The sequence below is a fragment of the Callorhinus ursinus genome, unplaced genomic scaffold (genome assembly GCF_003265705.2).
Source record: "Callorhinus ursinus isolate GAN/ISIS: 27379988/994484 unplaced genomic scaffold, GSC_fseal_2.0 scaffold90, whole genome shotgun sequence".
In the NCBI taxonomy this organism is placed as follows: domain Eukaryota; kingdom Metazoa; phylum Chordata; class Mammalia; order Carnivora; family Otariidae; genus Callorhinus; species Callorhinus ursinus.
In genome coordinates this window covers 1,261,550-1,288,946 of record NW_027397152.1, presented here as the reverse complement: position 1 = coordinate 1,288,946, position 27,397 = coordinate 1,261,550, and the positions used below count along the sequence as shown (strand labels likewise).

The window sequence follows — 27,397 nt, the reverse complement described above, 5'->3', positions numbered from 1 at the left end:
GAAATCAAGAGTCGGCTGCACAATGGACTGAACCACCCAGGCGTTGTGCTGGGAGACAGTTTTGACCCATAATGGCTAACAAAATGTGGGAGTGACGGTGCCCTGCCTGCCACAAAGAAATAAAAGAAGAACATCATGTTGAATGTTAAAATGGGAGTTTTTTTGGGTACGGGAGGCACCTTTGAGGAAAGAGTTCAGGAAACTAGGGTAAGGATCAACAATCAGGGAATGGAGCAAGCTCTTTGCATTATAAGAGATGTCCTAACTATGCCACAGCCAGGAAGACTGATCAACTGTTAAATGACTAATTGCTGGAAGAAAGCAGTAGTAGAGACATTTTATAACTTTGGGGGATGTGAAGAGAACTCCACCACCCTGCAACACTAGAGCAACATCTGCAAAAGGACTCTACAGTTAGTGCTCTCCCATTTCCAGAAATGTACTCCCTGTGCTAAAGACGGAATGCGCATATGAATTTGGACAGTGTTGGAACATTTTGCTGTCCTCAGCTGACACACAAGTTTCTAGAGTGAATAGAACTGATAGCTGTGGTCTCTTATACTTGACCCATCTTGATAATGATGGGATACCAAAGTAGCAGAGCAGATAACCTGGATTGAAACCTTAGAATTCCATTCACATGTGCCTCTACAACATATTAGGGAGGGATCTGAAAGCTAATCTAGTTTGGTATATTGGAAATTGTACCCTAATACTGCTGCTAAAAAGCTACCTCTCCCTGTCTTCAGTAGCCAACTTAGAAAAATTGAATCCTCTCCATATGGGTTTCTAAAAAAGTTCAAAAGTTAATGGAAGTCCCAAGTTGGGCATTTCACAGTTAGGTAGCCGGAGACTGTTTCTTTTCTACAGTTTATGGAAACACTTATTTGCTTCCTTGGCTTATGGTTTCTGCCACGAGTTGAAAATTAGAACCACCTGTAGCTTGGAGAGTGTCAAGGCAGAGAGACAAATGATTTCAACATGTCTTCAAAAGCAGTGATCCATGGGTGCCCCTCTGCCCTTGTTTTGCTAATATTCCAGACCCAACACTCACTGCTCAGGTTCAGTGTGAAGCTGACCCATACTTGTCAGCGTGGGGAGTGGAGAGGATTGTGAGGTCAGTCCAGGCAGAAAGCAGCTTCAATGGGGGACAATGCCAGGTTTCTTTAAAATGAACATCTTGCTCTCTGCAACTTACCCTCAGGGTGGTCCAAACTAGGAACTCAAAGGGAGCTACTCATTCTGCAAGATGTGAGAGCTAGAAAAACAGTGGAGAAATTTTCACCATCAGAACATCTCCCAGCCCCAAAAGATTGACAGCTGATTGCACTGAACCTGGGAGTCAAGAGAAGTCCACACATACGGGTGGGGATATATGCATAATGTGATGGGATATGCCTAACTTCATGGGGAAATCATTGTGACATAAAGGGCAAGTGATCAATGTTTGACCAGCGACAAATAAAAAATGGGGAACCCAGAGGCTGCTGCTAGGTTGTATTTAAAAATATTATGTGCTACCTCCCTATGTTTAGAAGAGCTGAGGACTTTCCTAGGGGCTCAGAAAATTCTCAAGAGGTGAGAAATAACTGGAGGACGTTTTTAGACTGGGTTTCTAAAATAAACGTTGCTGGGGCGCCTGGGTGGCTCAGTCGGTATGCGACTGACTTCAGCTCAGGTCATGATCCCAGGGTCTTGGGATCGAGCCCCACATTGAGCTCCCTGCTCTGCGGGGAGCCTGCTTCTCCCTCTCCCACTCCCCCTGCTTGTGTTCCCTCTCTTGCGGTCTCTCTCTCTCTGCCAAATAAATAAATAAAATCTTAAAAAAAATTACAGTTCTCATCTTTAAAAAAATAATAAAGTAAAATAAAATAAAATAAAATAAACGTTGCTCATTAGCTTTCAGTAAAAAGCAACTGAAGGTCTCCGCCTTCCAAATATATTTTGCAAGAAATGGATGAGCAGCAATTTCATCAGGCATCAAGACTTTTCTGTGAGTTGCTGTATGATTTCTTTTTTTTTTAAGATTTTATTTATTTATTTGAGAGAGAGAGAGAACGAGAGATAGAAAGCACGAGAGGGAAGAGGGTCAGAGGGAGAAGCAGACTCCCTGCTGAGCAGGAAGCCCGATGCGGGACTCGATCCCGGGACTCCAGGATCATGACCTGAGCTGAAGGCAGTCGCTTAACCAACTGAGCCACCCAGGCGCCCTGCTGTATGATTTCATGGAAGGTAATAATTTAGTTAAACTTTGAGTTAAATTAATATTATTTAAGAGACACCCAGAAGCAAAGCTACATTTGTTTCATCTGGGTTGTTGCTACGGAGTTGAGAAGGTATGATTATCAAGTAATTAAACTGATTCCATAAAACTTCGTGGAAAAATTAATTGGATTACTTTATAGACACATTTGTTATGTGGTTTGTTCACTATAATAGATTGCAAAGTACAATTTAATTAAAATTTCCTATTTTTCTCTAGGATACATTCTTTTCTAATTTAGCAGTGTTTGTATTTTATTATAGTCATGAATAATTTCCAGAACACAATTGCAGACATTAAGCAACTTGATTCATTCTTCTGAAGGACAAGAGGATTAACATCATTGTTTTACAAAGAGGAGACTCAGGCTCCAGAATTTAGTTTTAAAGGTTTCTGGTGTAGTTAGGTGATCACATCCTTTGGGGTGTCTTCTTATTGTTGAGTATTTACAGTAGGAGTTAGAGGTAGCAAGAGGGCCATCTCCTAAGACAGCCAGAGATTTTTTTTTTTTTAAGATTTTACTTACTTATTTGACAAAGAAAGACAGCGAGAGAGGGAACACATGCAGGGGGAGTGGGAGAGGGAGAAGCAGGCTTCCCACTGAGCAGGGAGCCCGATGTGGGGCTCGATGCCAGGACCCTGGGACCATGACCTGAGCCGATGTGGGGCTCGATCCCAGGACCCTGGGATCATGACCTGAGCTGAAGGCAGACGCTTAACGACTTAGCCACCCAGGCGCCCCCAGAGATTCATTTTTAATGTCTTTTGTATCGCCTGAGACACACTGAAAATGTGAAAGTGCCAAGATTCACCAATTTAAAATAATTTTATAGGAGCAAAATGATTCAGCCTTCATTCATCCAGGAAATTGTTCGCATTTCTACCCTTGGGTGTAAATGCATTGGTGTGGGGGCGCCTGGGTGGCTCAGTCATTAAGCGTCTGCCTTCAGCTCAGGTCACGATCCCAGGGTCCTGGGATTGAGCCCCACATCGAGCCCCGCATCGAGCCCCGCATGGGGCTCCCTGCTCAGTGAGAAGCCTGCTTCTCCCTTTCCCACTCCCCCCGCTTGTGTTTCCTCTCTCGCTGTGTCTCTCTCTGTCAAATAAATAAAATCTTTACCAATAAAAAAATTTTAAAAAATAAAATCTTTACAGAAAATAAATAAATAAACGCATTGGTGTGTAAGTCCTTGTGAGTCAGGTGTAATATGAGTTTCTTCTTTCCTATGCACCCTGCTTCCTGGGAGCCTCTGGTCTCTGCTTCTCCAATTCAGAGATCTTATTCCTAATCTAGAGAAGTGTATCTTAACCTTTTCTGCATTATGAACCTCTTGAAAATCTCTATGAAAGCTATGGATTATCTCCCTACAAAAAATGCACATTGGTACATGGATGTAAAATTTTGCAAATACTTTCAGGCTTGAAGCCCATTTGTGTGCTTCTGTACGAACCCCAGGGAAAGAATCTCAGGCCCTGGGTTCATTGGACAAGATCCTTCACTCCCTGTCTTTGCAGAGAAGTGATATATTTCTTAGCAATAAAGGTGTGTTGTCATTGTCCTGGTGAAATCCAGGGTATATTAGGAAATGTGGGGCTCGATCCCAGGACTCTGGGATCATGACCTGAGCTGAAGGCAGACACTTAACCGGCTGAGCCACCGAGGTGTCCCTTATTATTAGTTCTTAAGATATACTATACCATAATGTAAGTATTTTATGGAACATGATAAAATTTTACTACATTCATGGATAACAGGCTCCTATTCTGATTCTTTCCCAGATTTCCCACCTTAAAGTATCTCTTTGAAATAGTTTGGATCTTGAGCAAAGGTATCTTTTATAAAATTGCTAGAAGTAATAACTTCCAAGAAATAAGTAGTTTATTATCTTTAATCAGCCAAATGTTCAGCAAAAGCCTATTATTTCTTCCATATATTAATGAACAAAACAGCATAGAAGGTAACAATATTACCAAGTGCAAATGTGTGTGGTCCAGATAATTACAGAATAGAACACATAAAACAATGCTAACTGTGTGAGACAGACAGTATGTTCTGGAAAGAGAAAGGAAAGCTCTGTGCAGGTTCAAGTCTTCAGAGAAAGCTTCTTGAAAGGAGTGGGGCTCAGATCTCATCTTGAAGCATGGTTAGAATATGGATAAATGAGGGAAGGGAAGAAGGCATTTCAAGTGGACAACAGAATGAGCAAGGTACTGATCAAACCTATAAAGGTAAATAAAATATTAGGTTGATTAATATAAAATCTTTGAAGGTTTTTTTGTAGGCAAAAAAAGCAATCTAATATCAGCAATTTTCTGTTTTCGAGTTAATAAAAGTGGCATTTATGGAGTAGTACACTGGAAGTTTCAACTGTATGGGAGTTGAAGGGAGAGAGAGAATCTCTCAAGCCCACTCCACTTTGAGCATGGAGCCAAATCAGGGCTCCCTCTCCCAACCCCGAGATCATGACTTGAGCCAAAACCAAGAGTCGGACACTTAACTGACTGAGCCATGCAGGCGCCCAGCAATGTTTTCTTTTTTACACTGAGTGGTAGGTACATAAGTTCCTTATATTACTTATTTCTTGTGGTTCTTAAATATTTTACAATTATCTCATTAAAATAATTTAAAGAAAAATAAAATAAAATAATTTAAAGGACAGCAAAAAAGGAAGTTAAGTCTTATTAAATAATTTAACCATCCTTTTAGGTTACCTTTAGGTAACACTCATTCTCTTTAGGAAAATACCCTTGGAGACGCCTGGGTGGCTCAGTTGGTTAAGCATCTGCCTTGTCTCAGGTCATGATCCCAGGGTCCTGGGATCGAGTCCCACGTTTGGCTTCTTGCTCAGCAGAAGCCTGCTTCAAGGTCTGCCTGCCTGTCCTCCTACTTGTACTCCCTCTCTCTCTCTCTCTGGCAAATAAATAAATAAATAAGATCTTGAAAGAAAGAAAGAAAAAGAAAGAAGAAAGAAATTAAGAGAGAAAGAAAGAGAGAAAGAGAAAGAAAGAAAGAGAGAAAGAAAAAAAAGAAAGAAAGAAAGAAAGAAAGAAAGAGAGAAAGAAAGAAAGAAAGAAAGAAAGAAAGAAAGAAAAAGAAGAAAGAGAGAAAAAATAACACTGGGTTTTCTCAGTATTCTCACATCTTCACTTTTTTCTCCAGTTTTCCCCCAAATGGTTTAGGGGGCAAGCACAGCTTATGCAATTGTATGACAAAGGAGATAATCCAAGAGACCCCTAAATGCAATGTGGACTGTTCTGGCCTTTGGGATGTTGTCCCTTCCCCACCAGACCACTGCTTGTCCTGCTGGTATTGGCAGCTGAAAGATATAGTTCCAGACCATGTGGATATAACTTGTGAGCTGGCCTTTGGTTGCTCAGGCCTCATGACTGTCTCTCAGCCTCCCCTCAGCTCTCTGGCTCTACAGATCCTACAAATTACAGTCTGTCTCTGAGGCCCATTAGGCTTGGCCCTCGTTGGTGGAGGCAGGTGATCCACCCTGCAGGCTTCACTACTGTGTCACCTTGCTCTAGTTTGCTAAGGTCAACCCTCCAACAAGTTCCTCAGCCAGATACCGTGGCCCTCGTTGACAGCCTCCCCGGAAAGCCAGACCCCAGGGCCTTTGGTCCGAGTACCCTTTTACCTGATGTGTTATGCCGGAGGGAGATACAGAGCACCCCAAAGGGAGCAAGTCCCTGCTATTCCCTCCAATCACATGATGTACCTTGTCATTTCTATTTGAGAGAGAGAGAACATGAGCGGGGGGGTGGGGGGGGAGAGAAACAGACTCCTTTGCTGAGCAGGGAGCCCCATGTGGGGCTCCATCCCAGGACCCTGGGATCACGACCTGAGCCGAAGGCAGACACTGAACTGACTGAGCCACCCAGGCGCCCATCTCGTCATCTCCAGACAGAAATCTGGAAAGGAGACATCGGGACATCTGAGAGTTTTCCTTCCCCCCTTATTCTCTCTCCCACTCTTTCTTCCCATTATCCCCCAGGACCAACAAACATGGGCTTCCCTGCCTTCCTCCACTCTGTGTCCTTCTACCTCTGAGCAGCAGACATCGCGGCCTAGCAGTCATACCCTTTGGGAGAGAAGTTCCTGAGTTAAGTCCTCCAAGCTGGTATCTTCAGGGAGTCAAACAGACTTTTTTTTTTTTTTTTTTTAAACCTTGAAAGGAATTTAGGAAATCTTTCAAGCCACTAACCTGGCTTAGAAACTTCTTGTCTTGCTATAAAGTTCTATTTTGGATGTCAGAAGCTGAATATCTCAGTATTTCCCCCCCTTCCTTCTCTAACAAATCCTTATCTTCCTCAAGCAGATGGATGCCAAGGGCCAACTAAGGATAAAGTCATTTATTCATAAAGGAACAAGGAAAGTACACTGTTTCTCAAAATAATACTTTTCTAATTGCACTAAAATTCTCCCCATCCCGTTCCGCTCCTTCATAGATCTCCAACAATTGCCCCATGACAGATCAAATTCCAAGATTTATTGCCAGGGGTGATGCTCAAAATGTTGAACAACCAGCTGAATAGCATCGCTGACCCATGATGAACACATAGAGGAAAGAGAACAAGTTAAGTCAGTTCCCAGTGTTTGCTCTTCCTCTCTCCCAAGGTACATGTGTGTAGGGCTTGGAGAATGTTTTACCCAGGGGCTCTTCTTCTTCAGCCAGTGTTTGGAATGACCCCCTCCTGCCTGGTAGGCAAGATCTGTGGAGTGTGCCTGGTGCCAGTTAACAAGGCATGACTTTAAGGAACATAAATATCTCATTGATGTCACAACTGCCTTTTAGGCAGGAGGTCTCTGGGGGAAAATGTTCAGGTTCAATATTCAGGAAGTCAGCGAGGAAAAGTGAAAGGAGAGCCTGGTGGTATTTGAAGAATCATGCCAAACACTAGCCAGCACCTCACTTAACACTATCTAAGCTTAATGTCTTCAACTGTCAAACAAGGTTAAAGAGAATTTACTGCCCTAATGCATGTAAGATGCTTAGTACAGAAAAGTGTTGAGTGAATGTCAGCTATTAATGTAAACCTGAGTAATGTTTATTATTACAATTATTTTATTATTGTTGTTACTGGGCCAGCGTCTCACTATTTACTATGAAGAGTATTTCCTCGCCATCAGCGCCCTTAGCCACACATACCTGTGGGACTTTTTTTTTTTTAAAGATTTATTTATTTATTTTGAGAGAGTGAGAATGAGAGAGAGAGAGTACATGAGAGTGGGGAGGGTTAGAGGGAGAAGCAGGCCCCTTGCCGAGCAGGGAGCCCGATGCGGGACTCAATCCCGGGACTCCAGGATCATGACCTCAGCCGAAGGCAGTTGCTCAACGAACTGAGCCACCCAGGCGCCCACCTGTGGGACTTCTGATACAAATATCGAATTAAAGAAAATGGCAGGAATGAATGAATGAATGAATGAATGGAGACTTGGTATCGCCAGCAACAGGGTAGTAAAGAGAAAACTCAGTCACAGACCACGCCCCTGTTTGGCATAAAAGAGAGCTTCCCCTATACTGAGAAGGAACAAAATCAAATCAAGCACTACTGCCTTTCATATTATCTATACAGGTATAAAACTTTTAAAATGAGCAATAAGGGAAAAAATACATATTTTAAAATAATATAAACTAAAATAAACTAGATAAGGGGAATATTTGATGACATATCAGGGTTTTCAGACACATTTGGAATGTGGCCATAAGCCCGGGTCACAGGATAGAAGAGGGGAAAAAAGGGAGCTTGGCAGAACTGCCTTCATATTTTAAGTTATAGCTTTCTTTACTGAAATAATAGCTTTAAGGAGATAAATTATTCACAAATCATTAATAGCAGATGCTGAGATGGGAAGATAATAAGCAAGAAAGATAATTAAAGCCTGTGTTCTTTAAAATGAAGTATAGAAAAAAAAATGAAGTATAGAGGCATAAATTGGATGACTTTTCAAAGCTTTCCAATCTAATCATCCTAAAATAATTGTCTAGTGCTGAGGTTTTCAAACATTTTTCGACATTCCGACCTGGTACATGCAAACACACACAATTTCCACCTGGTACATGCAAACACATACAATACAGGTTTCTTTCTTTTTTTTTTTTTTATAGATTTTATTTATTTATTTGACAAAGAGAGACACAGCGAGAGAGAGAACACGAGCAGGGGAAGTGGGAGAGGGAGAAGCGTGGGGCTCGATCCCAGAACCCTGGGATCATGACCTGAGCCGAAGACAGACGCTTAAGGACTGAGCCACCCAGGTGCCCTGATACAGGTTTCATAAAATACTGATCCTTACTATGTAATACTTTTTCTTTCCTTCCTTCCTTCCTCCCTCCCTCAGTCTCTCCCTCCCTAATATTCTTCTCAAACCGATTTGCCACTCACAGTTTGAAAAATACAGGTCTAGTGGGTTTTCCTAAATATTTCTGTAGGTTGTTTACTCACCAGAATTCAGCGAACTGCCCCAAAGGGCAGTTTCAAGGTTGGACTTTTGTCTCTAGGATTTAAGAAGTCATTCTCAGGGCACCTTGGTTCCCCTATAGGACAAACATGAGAATCAATAGAACGAACGAACTGCAAAGTCTAAAGACAAGAACCATTTGTCTAGTGGAATCTATTTTATATTATTTATTATTAATTTTTTTTACAAAAACCTCCATCTTAAATATCTAGCACCACAGCGCACCTTTTACAACTAACCCAACACACAACTCTGGCTCGGGAGCCCAGCTATTCATTTCCATGCAAGAGAAACCTCTCTCCCAAAGCCAGGCTCCCGCGGGTCCCGCTAGCGCCCCAGCCCTTCTCCGGCCTCGGGTTAACTTTTCCCTCCAGTTTGGTGGAAGGTTACCTTAGAAGAAAATAGTCCCCACCGTCTAAAAACTTTTCAGGGGGAAAGAAGGCGTTGGACGTGCGAGCGGGTGGGCTGCGCGGGCAGGGGCCGCGGAGCCGGGACCGGCCGGCGGGGCGGGGCGGGGCCGGGCGGGCTGGCGGCGCCAGGCGGCGCGCGGCTGGGGCGGGCCGGCGGGGAGGGGAAAAGAAAACCTGAAGTCCCAGGCGGGATAGCGTCGGCCTGCGCGCCTCTGGTGAGCGCCCGCCGCCCGGGAGGGGGCGCTGGCGGTCGGGGAGCTGAGGAGGGGGCCGAGGTCTCCCTGCCCCACCCCCCCACCCTCGGGGGAGGTTTAGTCTCCGGTCGCCTAGAGCCGCCTTTTATTGATAATTTCTTTTTGTCGTCGTCATCTCTCGGCCTCAGACTGCATTAAGGGAGCCATATTGAGAGTGCAGAGAATGAGGTGACCTGGAGAAAAAATTTAAAATGTGATTTAAAAAATAGAGTTTTTCCTACTTCCTTTTTCTCTCTCAAATTACTTTACATGTAAGTTACATTTGGAAAGGCCGCAAGGTCAGGCTTTCCAAGGCTGTCTTCTGCCCTCACCTGACACTTAACATAAGATTTTGGTGTGATGGTAATTTTGCCAAATGGAGGTCGACTCCCCCAAACATCACCCTGGTAAGTAATGAACATTTCCATGGGTGAAGACTTAGTTTTGCTTTACTTCTTCTAATACATGTCTCTTCTTTGAGTGGGTAAGAGTATACCTAGATCAGCCCTGGTTAATTCAGATTGTTTTTTAAAAATTCCTTGGCTAGGGGCACCTGGGTGGCTCAGTCGGTTAAGCAACTGTGTTCGGCTCAGGTCATGATCCCAGGGTCCTGGGATTGAGTCCTGCGTGAGGCACCTTGCTCGGTGGGGAGTCGGCTTCTCCCTCTGCCTGCAGCTCCTCCTGCTTGTGCTCTCTCCTGACCAAAAAAAAAAAAAAAAACTCTATGGTAGGTAATTTCCCTAGTTTCTTATTCAGATTTAGGGAATTTTGCTTTATTGCCCCATGCATTTTAAGTGTCTTTGGCCACGCTATTCTTAGTGTAGATAGAAAACAGCCTGTCTCTTTCTCTCCCTCTCTCTCCTGTGTGGCACTGTCAACAAACATTTGGGGAGTACTTAGTTCAGGAGGCTGCTGGGTACCACAAATTAAGCAATCTGACATACCTGTTAATTTCATTAGAAATAGCATTTGGGGGAGTGCCTGGGTGGCTCAGTCGGTTAAGTGTCTGCCTTCAGCTCAGGTCATGATCCCAGGGTCCTGGGATTGAGTCCTGTGTCAGGCTCCTTGCTCAGTGGGAAGCCTGCTTCTCCCTCTCCCTCTGCTCCTCCCCCTGCTTGTGCTGGCTCGCTCTCTCTCATTCTCTCACTCTCTCTCGGAAATAAATAAATAAAATTTTTTTAAAAAGCTAAAAAAGTAGAATTTAGTGTCGCCTTGGTGGCTCAGTCGATTAAGCGTCCGACTCCCAATTTGGGCTCAGGTCATGATCTCAGGGTCATGAGATCAAGCCCTGTGAGGGCTCCATGCTGGGCAGGGAGTCTGCTGGAGATTCTCTTTCCCTCTGCCCCTCCTCACACACGTGCTCTCTCTCTTTCTCTCAAATAAATAAATAAATCTTAAAAAAATATAGCATTTAGGATTTCATTTACATATAGTCTATATCTTGTTATATATCAGAAATATTTGTGAAACGTAAACTCCCAAAATGTAGGGAATTCTTCAGTGAAATGGAGTTAATCTCCTTGTAGCATTGTGCATTTTAAAAGGTCTAGGATGTAATAGGGACTCATTAAATGGCAGGTACTAGAATTGTATATCTTGATACCCTCCACAGTGCTTTGTACGGGGCAATCAATAAGTATTGGTTGAATGAATTAGCATGCCATGTCCCATACTATACACAGGGAAATACTAAGATAGGAGCCCTCTAGCACAATGACTCCATTTCATCACTGAAGCTTAGTATGAAGGTATCCATCCTGCAGCCTTTTTACCAGATGCAGGCTCTCTTGACCTTGGAATGTGGACCACTTCAAATTTTCAGGAGGAAAGAAGCATGCCTAATTAACTAGTAGGGCCTAACCTCTTGTCAGGATGGAACTTAAGAAGTTTGTTTAAATATATGGAAAAGCTAAGCTCACTTGACACAGATTGGTGGGGGGGAGGTTTCTACACATTATTCAAGTTATTCATGTCAAAAGCGATTAGTGGGCCCTGGTTTCCATTATTACATCACTCATTAGGAGAGTGAGAGCTGGGAGCTGTGCAAGTCACATGATTCAGTGAAGGAATTAACTGAATTTTCTTTGTGTTTCTGCCCTTAGCCATATTCAGTTTTTAGTATATTTGGAAAAGGTGAAAACAGAACATGGAGATCGAGTTACTTTAATGCTGTCAGACTGCTAAGTGGTGGAAACTTGTTGAAGAGATTTACCGAGCTGTTTCCTTAGATTAAAGACTTTAGTGAATTAATTAAGAAGGTTCTGAGAGATAAAACATGCCAGACCCCTACTGGCTCATAAAATTGTTCTTTCCTACTGATGTGACGTGACAGCCTAGCACAGTTCACGTAAAGCTGCAGGGGAATAAAACAAGGGCCGTGCTGATGTGTTCAAAGACATGCAAGTGTTCAACTCCATCTGGCCGTGACAATGGAGTCAGCTGGGCCCCATGCTCATTTTCTTCTGCTCAAGCACCTGAGCGCAATAGAAGCATAGACTTTGGCAAGGTGCTAGACTATTTGGTGAAAATGAAGTCAGAATTTCAGAGGAGCTTCACAGATTTTGATGAGTAGGTATTATGTTTCATGTTTTAGTCATTGCTTTTGGAATGCACACCTGAAGCTAGCCCTCAGTTATCAAGCCAGATGTGCCACTCAGTTTCCAGAGTGACTGACTGAACTGAAAGTGAACCATGTCTGTAAGGAGACAAATATCCCTGGAATGTTCCAGACAAGTAGATGAATTGCAGAAGTATTCTAAAAATTTTGACCAATGTTTGGGCCTGCTGGTATAGGAAGTACATTCTTTTTCAGGCAACAGTGAAGTCAACATTGCCAAAAGCATCAGCCAACATTGAAGTTGCAAGCCATCAACATTAATATATACCTGCAGTCAGAGACTGAGTATGCTATAGTCAGAGATTTATGCTATGGCTGAATATAACATATTCATTCAACACATATTTATTAAGTGCTAGACCTTGGAAATGCCTCAGTTCTTATACTCTAACAGTGCTGTTCAATAGGAATATAATTTGAACTATCTATGTAATTTAAAATTTTCCAGTAGCCACATTAAGAAATTTAAAAGAAACCAATAAAATTAATTTTAATACTATATTTTATTTCACCAAATATATCTAAAATATTATTTTGGTATGTGACCAATTTGGAAATTATTATTATTATTATTATTTATTTTTTAAAAGATTTTATTTATTTGAGAAAGAGAGAGTGAGCGAGAGAGAGAGCCCAAGCCAAGGGGAGAGGCAGAGAGAGAAACAGACTCCCTGCTGAGCAGGGAGCCCAACACGGGGCTGGATCCCAGGACCCTAGGATCATGGCCTGAGCCGAAGGCAGACGCTTAACCGACTGAGCCATCCAGGTGCCCCAGAAATTATTATTTTTTAATAGTTTATTATTTTGGGGGAATCTGGGTGACTCAGTTAAGCCTTGACTCTTGATTGGGCTCAGGTCATGATCTTAGGGTCATAAGATGGAGCCCCATGCTGGGTGTGGAACCTGCTTGGGATTATCTCTTGCCCTCTCCCTCTACCCCTCCAACCACCCCCAAAAAAAGTTTTTGTTTTTTTTTTAGTAATCTCTACACCCAACGTGTAGAACTCATGCCCCGTGACCTATTTAGAAATTGTTTTTTTATATGATACATTTATTTTTTTTTAAAGATTTTATTTATTTTTGACGGAGCACACGCAGGGGGAACAGCAGAGAGAGAGGGAGAAGCAGACTCCCTGCCAAGCAGAGAGCCCGATGCGGGGCTCAATCCCAGGACCCCGAGATCATGACCTGAGCCGAAGGCAGACGCTTAACCATCTGAGCCACCCAGGCGCCCCCTATTTAGAAATTATTAATAAAATAGTTTACATTCTTGGGCGCCTGGGTGGCTCAGTTGGTTAAGCAACTGCTTCCGGCTCAGGTCATGATCCTGGAGTTCCGGGATCGAGTCCCACATTGGGCTCCCCGCTCAGCGGAGAGTCTGCTTCTCCCTCTGACCCTCTTCCCTCTCATGCTCTCTGTCTCTCATTCTCTCTCTCTCAAATAAATAAATAAAATCTTAAAAAAAATAAAATAAAATAGTTTACATTCTTTGGAATCCAGCTTTTCTAATTTGGTATTTTACACTTTCAGCACATCTCACATTGTGCTCACCATGTTTCAGCTACTCAAAGCCACACGTGACCAGTAGTTACCATATGGGGCAGCCCAGGTCTAGAGGGATGAGTAAACAGGTAATTTCAGTGAAATGTAACAGAAGCTATGATGAGACAAGTATAAGGTACAATGAACATAAACAAAGGCTTAGTCCCTTCAGTTCGTCCCCAGATTCCACAATTCTTTGTGCTTCTCTGCGTCCTTTTTTTTTTAACATTTAAAAATGTATACTTTAATAAGCATAGAAACAATTAGGTAAGCTTGTGGAGAAGCTGACCAAGATACATATATTAGGAGATACAATTGTCCATCTAAATTTTCTAGATTTCTTTTTTTTTTTGCAGAGTATTTATTCAAGTTATTTACTATATAATTTCTCATGTGCCATTTTGGAAGTCCTTTATTGTAAAGACTAGTCTTCTGTCTGATGACAAACAGCAGCCACACTGTCAGTGATTATTCTGGACCTCCACGTTGGATAAATTCAATTTCTTCTTGAGATACAAGTTTCCTTCTGTATTTCTGAGGTAATGTTTTTATTATTTCTGCAGTGTCTGGTGGACCCTGATGCACCCGCAAATCTGGGGATTTCCTTCCCTTAGAATGCTGTGAAATTGAAGAAGAGTGAGACGCTGGTCCTGCTGATCTCAAAACTTCTGATACGTTAGGTTTAGGATTGTCTCTTCTGTCAGGGAACCTTATTCATGGAGAATGTGGCTTGACTACCTGAACGACCCTGCTGGCAGACGCCATCTTACTGCCCATCATGACCCCAGGATGTGGCAGCAGTTTCCGGGGCGCTCGCTCGGCGCAGAGATAACAGGAATCCTGGGCAGCTGGGGGCCTCTCTGCGTCCTTCTTGCAGCTGCTCTTAAACCAAGCCAGCATCCTCTCTCTCAGACTTACACAACAGCCTCCAAATTGTCTACCTGCATCCACCTATGCGCCTCTCTGTTGCTAGAGTGACCTTTTAAACATGTGCATGTGATCATGTCACCCCCCCTCCCCGCTTAAAACCTTAAATGCATGAATGCATGGTGAACAAATGTGAAATGATGGATGTAAAGCACCCAGCACACAAGTTCTGCTCACGGAGTTCACTACTTCTCCCTTTCACTGTTTCTGTCTCTTCCTTCTCTGGTTCCTTTTTCCGTCTGCCTCTCAGCCCCAGCCCCTCCTCCCCCTTTTACCACCCAACAGTCTCTTATCATCTGAATTTCTTTTTCTTTCTTGCCTTCCACTTTCTTTCCATTTTCTTTCTTTCTTTTTCTTTCCTTCTTTCTTTTCTTTCTTTCTTTCTTTCTTTCTTTCTTTCTTTCTTTCTTTCTTTCTTTCTTTCTTTCTTTCTTTCCTTTCTTTCTTCTTTTTTTCCTTTCTTCTCTCGCCCTTCCTTCCTCCCTTCCTTCCTGTAGGCTCAATGCCCAACATGGGGCTTCAATTCACCACCCCGAGATCAACAGTCACCCGCTCTACAGATTGAGTCAGCCAGGCACCCGTCTTCCTGCTTTAGTAGAATTTAAATGGGTTTGAATAGAATTTTAATGGGGTTTAAATTTTGTGCTATAGTTATTTACTTCTGTGGTTCAAGTTCTTCACTTAAAAATCAGGAGAGCTTGGGGCGCCTGGGTGGCTCAGTCATTAGGTGTCTGCCTTCAGCTCAGGTCATGGCCCCAGGGTCCTGGGATCGAGCCCCGCATCGAGCCCCACATTGGGCTCCCTGCTCCACGGGAGGCCTGCTCCTCCCTCTCCACCCCCCCTGTTTGTGTTCCCTCTCTCACTGTGTCTCTCTCTGTCAAATAAATAAATAAATAATCTTTAAAAAAATAAAAATCAGAAGAGCTTGACCCTGTATCAGGATTAAATTCAAGTGCTTTTCTTTTCTTTTCTTTATATTTTATTTATTTATTTGAGAGAGAGAGAAAGTGCACAAGCAGGGGGAGTAGCAGAGGGAGGAGGAGAAGCAGGCTTTCCCAAGGAGCCTGATGCGGGGCTGGATCCCAGGACTCTGGGATCATGATGGGAGCTGAAGCAGATGCTTAGCCAACTGAGCCACCCAGGTGTCCGGTGCTTTTTTTTTTTTTTTCAACATGGTCTTCAGTTAGCTCTTCTTGTACATTAGAGACTTCTATAGAAAAATACAAATCACCTTCTCCTTCTGGGGGGAAAATGATTCCCTTTCACATTTTGTAGAGGAGAAAATGGTGTAGCTACTTACTCAGGATCATCTACTGATTTGAAACAAGTCAGAAGAACCCAGGCACTTGCCCACAAGGGTACCTCTTTTAGGTAGATTGCTGCTGCCTCCTGGTAGTAGGGCAGTGAGGCAAATTAATTTTTCAGTGTTTGCAGAGGTCAATAAATAAATGAAATCCCTAATTAAATAAACCGGGGTTTTGAGAGCTTGCAGATTCCTTAACTTTTCACATTTTCTGTGGAGCACCAGTTCTCTTGTTTGAAGAACAGCCTACCCAAGCATATGGGCTGCTCCCTTTTACTTCTGGGAAAGTGGATTTATTCCAATATAGACAGCTCTGCCAGGTGTCAACACTCTTTCTACCTCCAGTGAGAGCAAGAAGAGATCCTGTAATTACAGAAGGAAGAAAGGAAGTTATAATTCAAGAAGGACTTCCTGCAGCCAAGCCATAGTAGACACCAACACAAAACAAATGAGGGAGAATCTCATCCTAGAAAAGATGTTTCTGTACAAAAAAGAACCCCCTGAAAGGCTTGGGCATTCAGATTCAGAATCAGCAAACAGTTGTTGAATAGATACTATATACAAGGCACATATTTCTACTATACCATTTTAATATTTGAGTCTAAGAGAAACTCTTCAGCTTTTTCCCAAATGGAATTTTTTTAAAAGATTTTATTTATTTATTTGACAGAGAGAGTGGAAGAGCACAAGCAGGGGGAACGGTAGAGGGAGAGGGAGAAGCAGGCTCCCCGCTGAGCAGGGAGCCCGATGCGGGGCTTGATCCCAGGACCCTGAGATCATGACCTGAGCCGAAGGCAGACGCTTAACCATCTGAGCCACCCAGGCGCCCCCCCAAATGGAATTTCATCCTGAAATGATATCCTGCAGAGCGAGGACCAACTACAGAAATACTTTAGTATTCATTATGTGTCAACTACATGCAAATTTAAAAAAGCCCAAACTGGGGCACCTGGCTGGCTCAGCTGGTGGAGCATGAGACTCCCGATCTTGGGGTCATGCGTTTGAGCCCCATGTTGGAGGGGTAGATTGTACTTAAAATAAAATTTAAAAATCTTAAAAAAAAATCCACCCAAAATACTTTAGTATTAAGGTACCTCTGCAACCTGAAACATTTTTCCTACCTTTGACCATTGCTCTATGAAGATACAGACACTGTGTACCACATTCCATCCTAGCATGTTGTTCTTACCCTCTTACTACAAAGATGTACTGAGAATGTCTTTCTGGACTGAATTACTCTTGTGAAAGAGTAGAAGCATGTTGTATTAATTAGAATAATTGCTATAACAGATAGATTCAAATAAGGAAAATGGCTCAAATACAAATCTTCCTTTCTTTCTGAAGACTTTTATATATTTTTTAAAAGACTTTATTTATTTATTCATTTAACAAAGAATGAGAGAGGGGGCGAGTGAGCACAAGCAGGGGAAGTGGCAGAAGAAGAGGGAGAAGCAGGCTCCCCGCTGAGCAGGGAGCCCAGACACAGGGCTCCATCCTAGGACCCTGGGATCATGACCTGAGCCGAAGACAGATGCTTAGCCGACTGAGCCACCCAGGTGCCCCTAAAGATTTTTTATTTTTAAGTAAACTCTACACTCTATGTGGGGCTCAAACCACAACCCCGAGATCATCAAAAGTCACATGCTCTACCAACTGAGCCAGCTAGATGCCCTCAATTGTTTATTTCTTGCTTCTTAGCCAGAATAGCCCACCTCCATGCAGGAGGTAGGACCTAAATTAAGGAAGGCCCACAAAAGGCATGGAGGAGCACATGTGGGAAGTTTTTGTGGGCCTAGAAGTAGGGTATGTCCTCAAAATGGGCTGTATGGACTGGTATCAGTTTGGTGCAGTTACTGGGTATGACAAGATAAGTACAGAAATGGAAACTAAGCCTTTAGAAAGTTTTATAACCGTTTTGCTGCCGTTTTATGTCTGCTGAATTTAATTTAAATGTCTTTGTGTTAAAATTTCATTTTTTCCAGTAACTCATTTGTAGTGTATTTTACAAAAGTTTTGGTCCACAATGAATGAGAAGGAAAAGAAAAAAACAACAAAAAACGTGATCTAGAAGCAAGAGTGTACATTACTTCCCTTCATATCTTCAGCTAGAACTTAGTCTCTTTTTTTTTTTTAAAGATTTTTATTTATTTATTTGAGAGAGAGAATGAGATAGAGAGAGAGCATGAGAGGGGAGAGGGTCAGAGGGAGAAGCAGACTCCCTGCCGAGCAGGGAGCCCGATGTGGGACCCGATGCGGAACCCGATCCCGGGACTCCAGGATCATGACCTGAGCCGAAGGCAGTCGCTTAACCAACTGAGCCACCCAGGCGCCCTAGAACTTAGTCTCCTGTTCATGTCTAACCATAGTGGAAGTTAGAAATGTGGTCTACGGGCGCCTGGGTGGCTCAGCCATTAAGCGTCTGCCTTGGGCTCAGGTCATGATCACAGGGTCCTGGGATCAAGCCCCACATCGGGCTCCCTGCTCGGCGGGAAGCCTGCTCCTCCCTCTCCCCTTGCTTGTGTTCCCTCTCTCGCTGTCTCTCTCTGTCAAAATAAGTAAATAAAATCTTAAAAAGAAAGAAAGAAAGAAATGTGGTCTAGCTGTTTGCAAAGAGAAAAGGGGAAAACAGAGATGTTGGTGAGTACTTAGAAGTCTCTGGCACACTTAGCTTGCACACCCAGAAACACAGCCTAAAGTGTGAAATAGAAGAGAGAGAATGAAGTCCTCTAGCAATGGGAGGTATATTTCCTACTTTTGTCCATTGCCAGCCATTGTAATTACTTACAATCCAGAAGGGTTTGGCTGTGAAGGCCAGAAGGGGAAATGTTTTCTCTACTTACTGTGCTCATTTCTCTCACACTCTAACTTTTCTTTCCATTCTCCCAACCATGCCTTAGTTCATCGTTTCTTAAACTACCGAAATAGGCTCCTAACATTAGTCCCTACCTCTAGCCACACATCTCTCATCCCCATCTAATGTGAACTTCGCCATGTTACTCTTCCATGATTCCTCATCACTTACAGGCTTGAGTTAGACTTTTTTTTTCTTTAAATTTTTTATTGTGTTAATCACCATACATTACATCATTAGTTTTTGATGTAGTGTTCCATGATTCATTGTTTGTGCATAATACCCAGTGCTCCACGCAGACCGTGCCCTCTTTAATACCCATCACCAGGCTAACCCATCCCCCACCCCCCTCCCCTCTAGAACCCTCAGTTTGTTTTTCAGAGTCCATCATCTCTCATGGTTCATCTCCCCCTCCGATTTACTCCCCTTCATTTTTCCCCTCCTGCTATTTCCTTTTGGGTTAGACTTTTGTCATAAAAATCCCATAAGGTCATTCACATTCCAGTCCCTTCCTACAGGTTAGGCCTTATCTCATGGACAGATGGATTAATGAAATCCTGCCTTTTGCTCTCCTGTGACTCATTGAGACTTCCCAAAGGAACCAATATCCATCTCGCCCTCTTGTGGCCACAAGACCTGAGCTTTGGTAAGGAGGAAGGAGGAAGCCAGAGGGAGGGCTAAAGTCAGCAGAGGGCTTTGCTTAGCCCATCTATGGGAGAAAAATGGGGTATTCAAGGAAAAGGAAGGAGAAGTTAGCAAATTCAAGGGAACTATACTTAGCTCAATTCCTAAGTCCCAAGTCCATTTCCAGACCTAGATGTGTCAACGTCCCATAAAAATGAGGTCCAGAAACTTCCAGGAAGTTGATAAGACTTTCTTTCCTTTTTTTTTTTTTAATTATTTTATTTATTTATTTGACAGACAGAGAGAGAGCGCACACAAGCAAGGGGAGCTGCAGGCAGAGGGAGAGGGAGAAGCAGGCTCCCTGCCGAGCAGAGAGTCCAATGCAGGCTCCATCCCAGGGCCCCAGGATCATGACCCGAGCTGAAGGCAGATGCCCAACCATCTAAGCCACCCAGGCGCCCCAATAAGACTTTCTTAAGTATGATAAGGGCCTTTCAAGAGAAGAAATGGAAGACATATTCCCCTTCCTCAAGGAACTTGTTATATAATACATTCATTGGAGTAATCAGCAGGCTGAATTGCATATGGTTAAGAGCATGACTCTAGAGTCAGGCTGTCTGGGTGTGAATGCTGCCTCTGCTACTTACTGTGTGACCTTGGGTAACTTATCTAACTTCTCTGTGCTTCAGTTCCTACACTTTAAGTAGGAGTGATAATGCTACCTACCTCATAAGATCATCATGAAGATTAAATGAGATAATATTTGTAAAGTAATTAGGATAGTATCAGGCATATAATAAGTACTTCAGTGCTTTTAAAATAAACACATATAATTAGAGATTTCTAGATAACATATTACAACACTCATTGTGTGGCTTAGTTCCATAAGAATTCAGAAATTGGGGGTGCCTGTGTGGCTCAATTGGTTAAGTAACTCAATCTCAGCTCAGGGTTGTGAATTCAAGCCCTGCGTTGGGCTCCATCCTGGGTGTGGAATCTACTTAAAAACAAAATAAAACAAGAACAAAAACAGAAATGGGAAAAATTACAGGGAAAAAGAAATTAAGAAGGGTTTCAATAAGGTAGTGAAACCAAAGAGTGAGCAGATTTGGGAAGACAGAGGTGTGGCGGGATCCAGGTGAAGGCATGGAGGTAGAAACTGACATGGTATGGGGGTAGGTGGTGGAGAATGAGAAAAGATGGCAGGGTGTAGAATTGCAACTGGGCAACAGAGAGAGCTAAGGTTGACACCTGATTGCATAGGACTCTGAAAGACTGTAGGAGGAAATGGAGAATTGTTGACATTTTTCAGAGGGAAATGACATGATGGAAATGGTGTTTTGGGAAGATTCATCTGGCAGTGGTTTTCTGGAAAGACTGGAGAAGAGAAAAGACCAGGAGTGGGAAGGACAGTTATAATAATTCTGGCTTGAGGTGGTTATAATAATAAAATAATTATAGTTATAATAATTCTGACTTGAGGTGGTGAGGACCTGATTTAATGTTGCACTAGACGTGAGATGAGGGGAATTTGTGAGATGTTTGGTTTTAAATTTATTTTCAGAAAGTAAAAAAAGTAAGATATGCTTAGAGTTAAAAAAAATTGATAATGATGTAATATATGGTGATTAACATAACAATAAAAAAATTAAAAAAAAAAGAAAAAAAAATTGAATAGTACATAAAGGTATAAAATGAAAAATAAAAGTCTCCCTTGTCTTTGCCACCCCTAGTCTGGCTTTACAAAGGTAAGCACTCTTAAAGATTTCTTGTGGGGCGCCTGGGTGGCTCAGTTGGTTAAGCAACTGCCTTTGGCTCAGGTCATGATCTTGGAGTCCCGGGATCGAGTCCCACATCGGGCTCCCTGCTGCTCAGCGGGGAGTCTGCTTCTCCCTCTGACCCTCTTCCCTCTCGTGCTCTCTATCTCTCATTCTCTCTCAAATAAATAAATAAAATCTTTAAAAAAAAAAAAAGATTTCTTGTGTACTTCAAATAAGGTTTTTTTTTTTTTTAAAGGTTTTATTTATTTATTTGACAGAGAGAGACACAGCAAGAGAGGGAACACAAGCAGGGGGAGTGGGAGAGGGAGAAGCAGGCTTCCCACCGAGCAGGGAGCCCGATGTGGGGCTTGATCCCAGGACCTCAGGATCATGACCTGAGCCGAAGGCAGATGCTTAACGACTGAGCCACCCAGGCGCCCCTCAAGTAAGTTTTAAGCATATACCTGTATATAAATGGTTGACTCTGTTTTTCCTGGTAGTTATGTTCTATAAATTTGTCTCCAACACTGAATTAGCAAATATAGAACCATTGCTCTTAGGGAAACACAGGGTTAGATTCTTGCAAGTCTCTGATCATAACATTTTCTTTTTTTTTTTAAGTTGAGGAGTTTATTAGGGAAATATGAGAGGCAAAGACAACCCAAGTGACAAAAAGAAAAATCTGAAAATGTCCCTTCAAGCCAAGTGGGGGCCTGGCCTTGACCTCCCCAAAAGGACAAGAAACTGGTGGGTTAGGAACAACATTCTCTGGTGGCCACCTTGCCAGGGCATAAGTGTCTCAGTCAGGACTGCCTTCCACCCCCCACCAAAGGTGGAAAGGAGACAAAGACTGTTTATAGAATCAATGCAGAGGCAATGAGAGCTGTAAGGAAAGTCAGAGAGAGAGAGAGAAAGAGAGGTGGGGAGGACCTTGACAAAAAGTCCTAGCGTTTGGCTCGGAGCACCTCAAATACACTGACGAACAGTTCTACAAAATGTTACTTAAAAGATAAAATGCCTAATGTTGGTTCCAAGAGCTCCCCTGGACGTCTTCCCACATGCCACATCACACACTGATGTACGTGGCAGAGCCCAAAGGCCACGCTTTTGAAAAAAGAGAAACAAGAATAAGCCCTGTTGCTCTTTAAGGAGAGAGGGAGGAGCTGAGGCTGCTGGGGCCTTTCCCGCGTTGGCCTGTATTCCGTAAAGCAACTTCCCAGCAGCAGCATGGTGTAGTTCTAGGTAAGGGTCTCACCTTTTGTCACCCGTGCTTCAATGTACTCTATTCTCCGTTCGAGGGCTGTCAATTTCTCGTTTAGTGTTGCAAGTCTTGAATGACAAGACATATCAAATGAGTTGAGAAAGTCCGCGATTTTCTTGATGCTGCTGGTGATGACTTCAATGTATTCCCGGTTCGCCCAGTCCTGGTGACTCTCCCGCTGCACTGGATCCTCTTGACCCGCAATGGCTGCCACCTGACAAGGAGCCACTGCCTGATCATAACACTTTCAACTGATCAAGCATAACTTTGGTTTTGTGTATTTCTGTTTAAAGACACCTTATTTAATATGTATTGTTGATTCATTAACATTGAGCTCATGACCAAGAGCACTGTGACTCATGCCTGAAGGGAGCTTATCTAATGCCTATTTTCTCTCTAGGGCACATTGAAGTTTTCTTGAGCTTGGGCACACTAGACAGCCCTTCAGCACAACAGTTGGGGGCCATTTTAAACAGTGAAATCACCAACAGCACCAAAAAATGTGAAAAACATGACACTACATAGACCATGAGTAGGACACTTGTTTGTAGGATCAGAGCTAAAAAAAGAAGGCAGAGCGCTCCTTTGTTGGACCTCAGCTGGGAACAAACCTGTCCTGTGACTCAGATTGTTTGCTGCTCTGTACGCGTCCATGGATGACCATGAAAGTGTTAAGAGTATTGATTGGGAGGCTACAAGTAAGTTTTAGCCAGTAGGCAAATTGACAAATATAGAACCCACAAATAATGAGAATGAGCTGTGTTTAGAGAGAGGCCCAGCTTCCGGGCCGTATGACCTGCGCAGTTACACAGAGCTGCATTCAGTATGTATGTATATAAACACACACACTTCAGCAATTCTTGACATCACATTCAGACACTATACCCTCAGTAGCATTGCGGCCAAGCCAAAGGATATTTGTATTTCAAATAATGATCATGATTGCCTTGTTGCTCTCCAAAAAGTTTGTACTGATTTTCACTCCTAGCAAGAATATTTGAGAATGTCTATTTTCTCACAGCTTACTAACTGTGAATTTCCAAACTTTAAAACATTTGCCAATCTGATCGTTGCAGTTGTTTTAATTTGCATTTATGTAATCATGTGTGAAGTTAAACATGTTTATGTATTAGTCATTTTTCTTTTTCCCTTTTGTGAATTGCCTATTGCTATCCTTTGTTCTAATACTATAGGTTGTTTACCTTTAGTATTTCTTTATATAAATTAAGTAGCTCTTTGCTTGTTATATGAGTTACAAATATATTATCCTTGACTTATGAGTCTTTTGATTTTATTTGCAGCATTATTGGGGGGGTACTTCTTAATCCCCTTCACCTATTTCTCTTGGCAACCACCAGTTTTTCTCTGTATTTATGAGCCTGTTTCTGTTTTATTTTGTTTGTTCATTTGTTTTTTATTTAATTTTTTAAGATTTTATTTTTAATAATCTCTACACCCAGAGACTTTAATAATCTCTACAACCCTGAGATCAAGAGTCGCATGCTCCACTGACTGAGCTAGCCAGGTGCCCCCATTTGTTTTGTTTTTCAGATTCCACATATAAGTGAAATCATGATATTCATCTTTATCTATGTGACTTCTTTCCTTTTTTTAATTTTAAAAAAGATTTTATTTTATTTTATTTTTTAAAGATTTTATTTATTTATTTGACAGAGAGAGACACAGTGTGAGAGGAAACACAAGCAGGGGGAGTGGGAGAGGGAGAAGCAGGCTTCCCGCGGAGCAGGGAGCCCAATGTGGGGCTCGATCCCAGGACCCTGGGATCATGACCTGAGCTGAAGGCAGACGCTTAACGACTGAGCCACCCAGGTGCCCTAAAAGATTTTATTTTTAAGTAATCTCTACACCCAACATGGGGCTTGAACTTACAACCCTGAGATCAAGAGTCAGATGCTCTACTGACTAAGCCAGTCAGGTGCCCCTGCTTTTAATTTTTCAATAAACAACTTAAGAATTATTTCAGATTTACCAAAAAGTTGCAAAAATAGTAGGTACCATAAGAGTAAGTGTTCTCATCTACCCTAAACCCAGTTTTTCCTATTATTAACATCTTATATTAGTATGGTAACTTTATCACAATTAATGAGCCAATAGTGCTGTGTTATTATTAACTAAATTTCATGCTTTACTCAGATTTCCTTAGTGTTTTAGTCTCATATTCTGTTTCAGTTCCAGGACCCCATCCAGGATACCACTTACTATTTATTCATAATGTCTACTTAGGCTCTTCTTGGCCATGACAGTTGTTTCCTGCTTTCTATCATTGTCATCCCACATCAGTTCATGGCTAATGGGAGCAAAACCCTCTTGGAACCAGCCATGCCCAGGATACAGAATCAGCAAATAACTCACTCTAGATCCCTATCTCTGCTCTCCCTCCTGCTTCCAACCGCCTTACCCCGAGGCTCTCAGGCATTCCCACCTCCCCGGACATTCACTCCCGTGCCCTGTGCATTCCTCCTTTGCCCTCTGACTTCAACATATTGAAGGTAAGTCTTCCTTTGAAGTAAAAGGCTGCTTTCTAGCCTTCTTTGCCAGAGGCTGGGATCACCCCCACATATTCCCACAAGCTTGCTTTATTTGTTTGTGTGTGTGTTTATTTATCACCTTGGTTAGGGTAGCTGGCTGGTTTTTTTGGTGGCTAGTTTCTGGTACCATTCTAAGCAAGGAGTCTCTCCTTCAGATCCTGGAGAGATTGAGGACTACCACTAGCAGAGACAGGGAGGCTGAGAAGAGTTGGTGAACTGGGGAAGTTAATGCCCCTGGTTTGTATGTGTCTGAAGTAAAGGTGATGCAGAAGCGCAGAAGTCCTAGAGAAAGCTGGAAATACAGATTTTGTACACTGACAAGAGGTCAGCATTTAAAATGGAGATGTGAGAGTTACCTGCTTTTGAGGGTGGCAGTAGAAGGCATGGGAATGAGGGAGCAGAGCTGAGGGCAGAGGAGAGAGCCTTGTCTACAGTTAGGAGACTGGGAAGGAGGGCCTGTGCTGGAGACAGGTGAGGGGCTGGAGCCCCCAGAGGAAAGAGTGTGGAAGACTAGGAAGCAGAGGAACAAGAGACATCCGGGAGAAGGAGCACTGAAAAGAGGTCTTCAGTTTCTGAGCTCAACTATGGAGGAGGGACAAAGGGGACTCAGAACCACTGGGTACAAACTGACACAGGCAATGGCGAACAGAAAGGAAAGAGATAGGATAGCAGCTACAAGTGGCGAAAGGAAGGGGATATGGTTCTCCTATACATCTTTGAGGTCAGAAGGAAAGTAACTCAGAGAGTGAATTAGCGAAGATGATAGAGGGGAAAGGGAAATTGGTGGAAGTTGGGTTCTACTTAGGTTCTTGTAGTTGCCCTGCTTCACTAGGATGTAAGCTCACAAAGGCAAGGATTTCTATCTGTTTTGACTTCTGGAATATTCCAGGAGCCTAGAACAGTGCCTGGCACCTGGTAGGTCTTCAATAAACACTGCTGAAGGATTGAGAAGAACGGGAATTATTAAGTCTAGATACTGGAAGAGAGACTGGCTTTATTTATTTATTTATTTTTATTTTTATTTTTTTTTAAGATTTTATTTGACAGAGAGAGACACAGCGAGAGAGGGAACACAAGCAGGGGGAGTGGGAGAGGGAGAAGCAGGCTTCCCGCGGAGCAGGGAGCCCGATGCGGGGCTCGATCCCAGGACCCTGGGATCATGACCTGAGCCAAAAGCAGACGCCTAACGACTGAGCCACCCAGGTGCCCCTGTTTATTTATTTTTAAAGATTTTATTTATATATTTGACAGAGAGAGAGCCACAAGCGGGGGGAGCTGCAGGCAGAGGGAGAGGGAGAAGCAAGCTCCTCGAGGGGCAGGGAGCCCAATGCGGGACTCAATCCCAGGACCCCAGGATCACAACCCGAGCTGAAGACAGTCGCTTAACCAACTGAGCCACCCAGGCACCCCGAGAGACTGGCTTTAGAATGAAGGATAAATGAACAGATGTATCTCTTCCTCTTAGACCATAGGGAAGATTGAGGAGCTGGGGTAGATACAGAACTCATGCCTGAAGCCCTGGGCTAAAGGACATGGTACCCAATGAAGATGGACTGCAGGCTTGTCAAGGAACTAAGGGCAAAAATCTCTTCCTGCTTCCATCCAGGGCAGCCAGGAGCTGGCCTGGGACACCAGCTGGGCTCTTTCCCCAGCCCTTTGCATTCCAGCTCAGTCCTGTGCACAATGAAGAAAGGGAACTGACAGTGCAGTGACATGATTTAGGTTAATGAACAACTGGTCACCTGCCAAGTGGGTGGGAAGTTGTTTTTCTTTCTGCCCACTTTTGTAGAAAAAAAGTTTTTATGAATGATTCATCTCTTCTCATTACCCAGAGTACAAATTTGTGAGCTGATAACAAGAGATTAAAACCCAGGGAGAACATATTCACCCCTACCTCCCCACCTACCCCCAATTTCTGGTGGATGGATATGTTCACTATCTTGATTGCAGTGAGGATTTCATGGATATAAATATAGACGTACACATAAATACCTATACGTATCTCAAAACTATCAAATTGTACGTTTACATTTATGCAGTTTACTGTGTGTCAATTATACCCCAATAAAGTTGTTTAGAAAAAGGAAAACAGGGGGCGCCTGGGTGGCTCAGTCGTTAAGCGTCTGCCTTCAGCTCAGGTCATGATCCCAGGGTCCTGGGATCGAGTCCCACATTGGATTCCCTGCTCTGCGGGGAGCCTGCTTCTCCCTCTGCCTCTCCCCCTGCTTATGTTCCTTCTCTCGCTGTGTCTCTCTCTGTCAAATAAATAAATAAAATCTTTAAAAAAAAAAAAAGAAAAAGGAAAACAGGAATCTCATATAAAATATATTTTTTATTTTTTTTAAATTTTATTATGTTATGTTAGTCACCATACAATACATCATTAGTTTTTGATGTGGTGATCCACGATGCATTGTTTGCGTATAACACCCAGTGCTCTATGTAGTACGTGCCCTCCTTAATACCCATTACTGGGCTAACCCATCCCCCCTCCCCCCTAAAATATTTTTATAATCACAGAGTTAGGGTATTTAAATTGTGCATATATCAATGTATCGAGTTTGTCTTGGCAATCAAAGAGAAAATCATTC

The 27,397-nt window shown here is 42.9% G+C and overlaps 1 long non-coding RNA gene and 1 pseudogene across 1 annotated transcript; both read right to left on the bottom strand.

Annotated features, from left to right (window-relative positions):
* Positions 1 to 3,470: 3,470 nt before the first annotated feature.
* LOC141371730 (uncharacterized) lies at positions 3,471 to 9,242 on the bottom strand. Its single transcript, XR_012376905.1, has 3 exons — positions 9,120 to 9,242; positions 8,714 to 8,805; positions 3,471 to 4,484 (listed from the first exon to the last, which is right to left on the bottom strand). It is a non-coding gene; the product is annotated as an uncharacterized lncRNA (long non-coding RNA).
* Positions 9,243 to 13,745: 4,503 nt separating this feature from the next.
* LOC112813351 (alpha-ketoglutarate dehydrogenase component 4 pseudogene) lies at positions 13,746 to 14,376 on the bottom strand (annotated as a pseudogene).
* Positions 14,377 to 27,397: the final 13,021 nt, after the last annotated feature.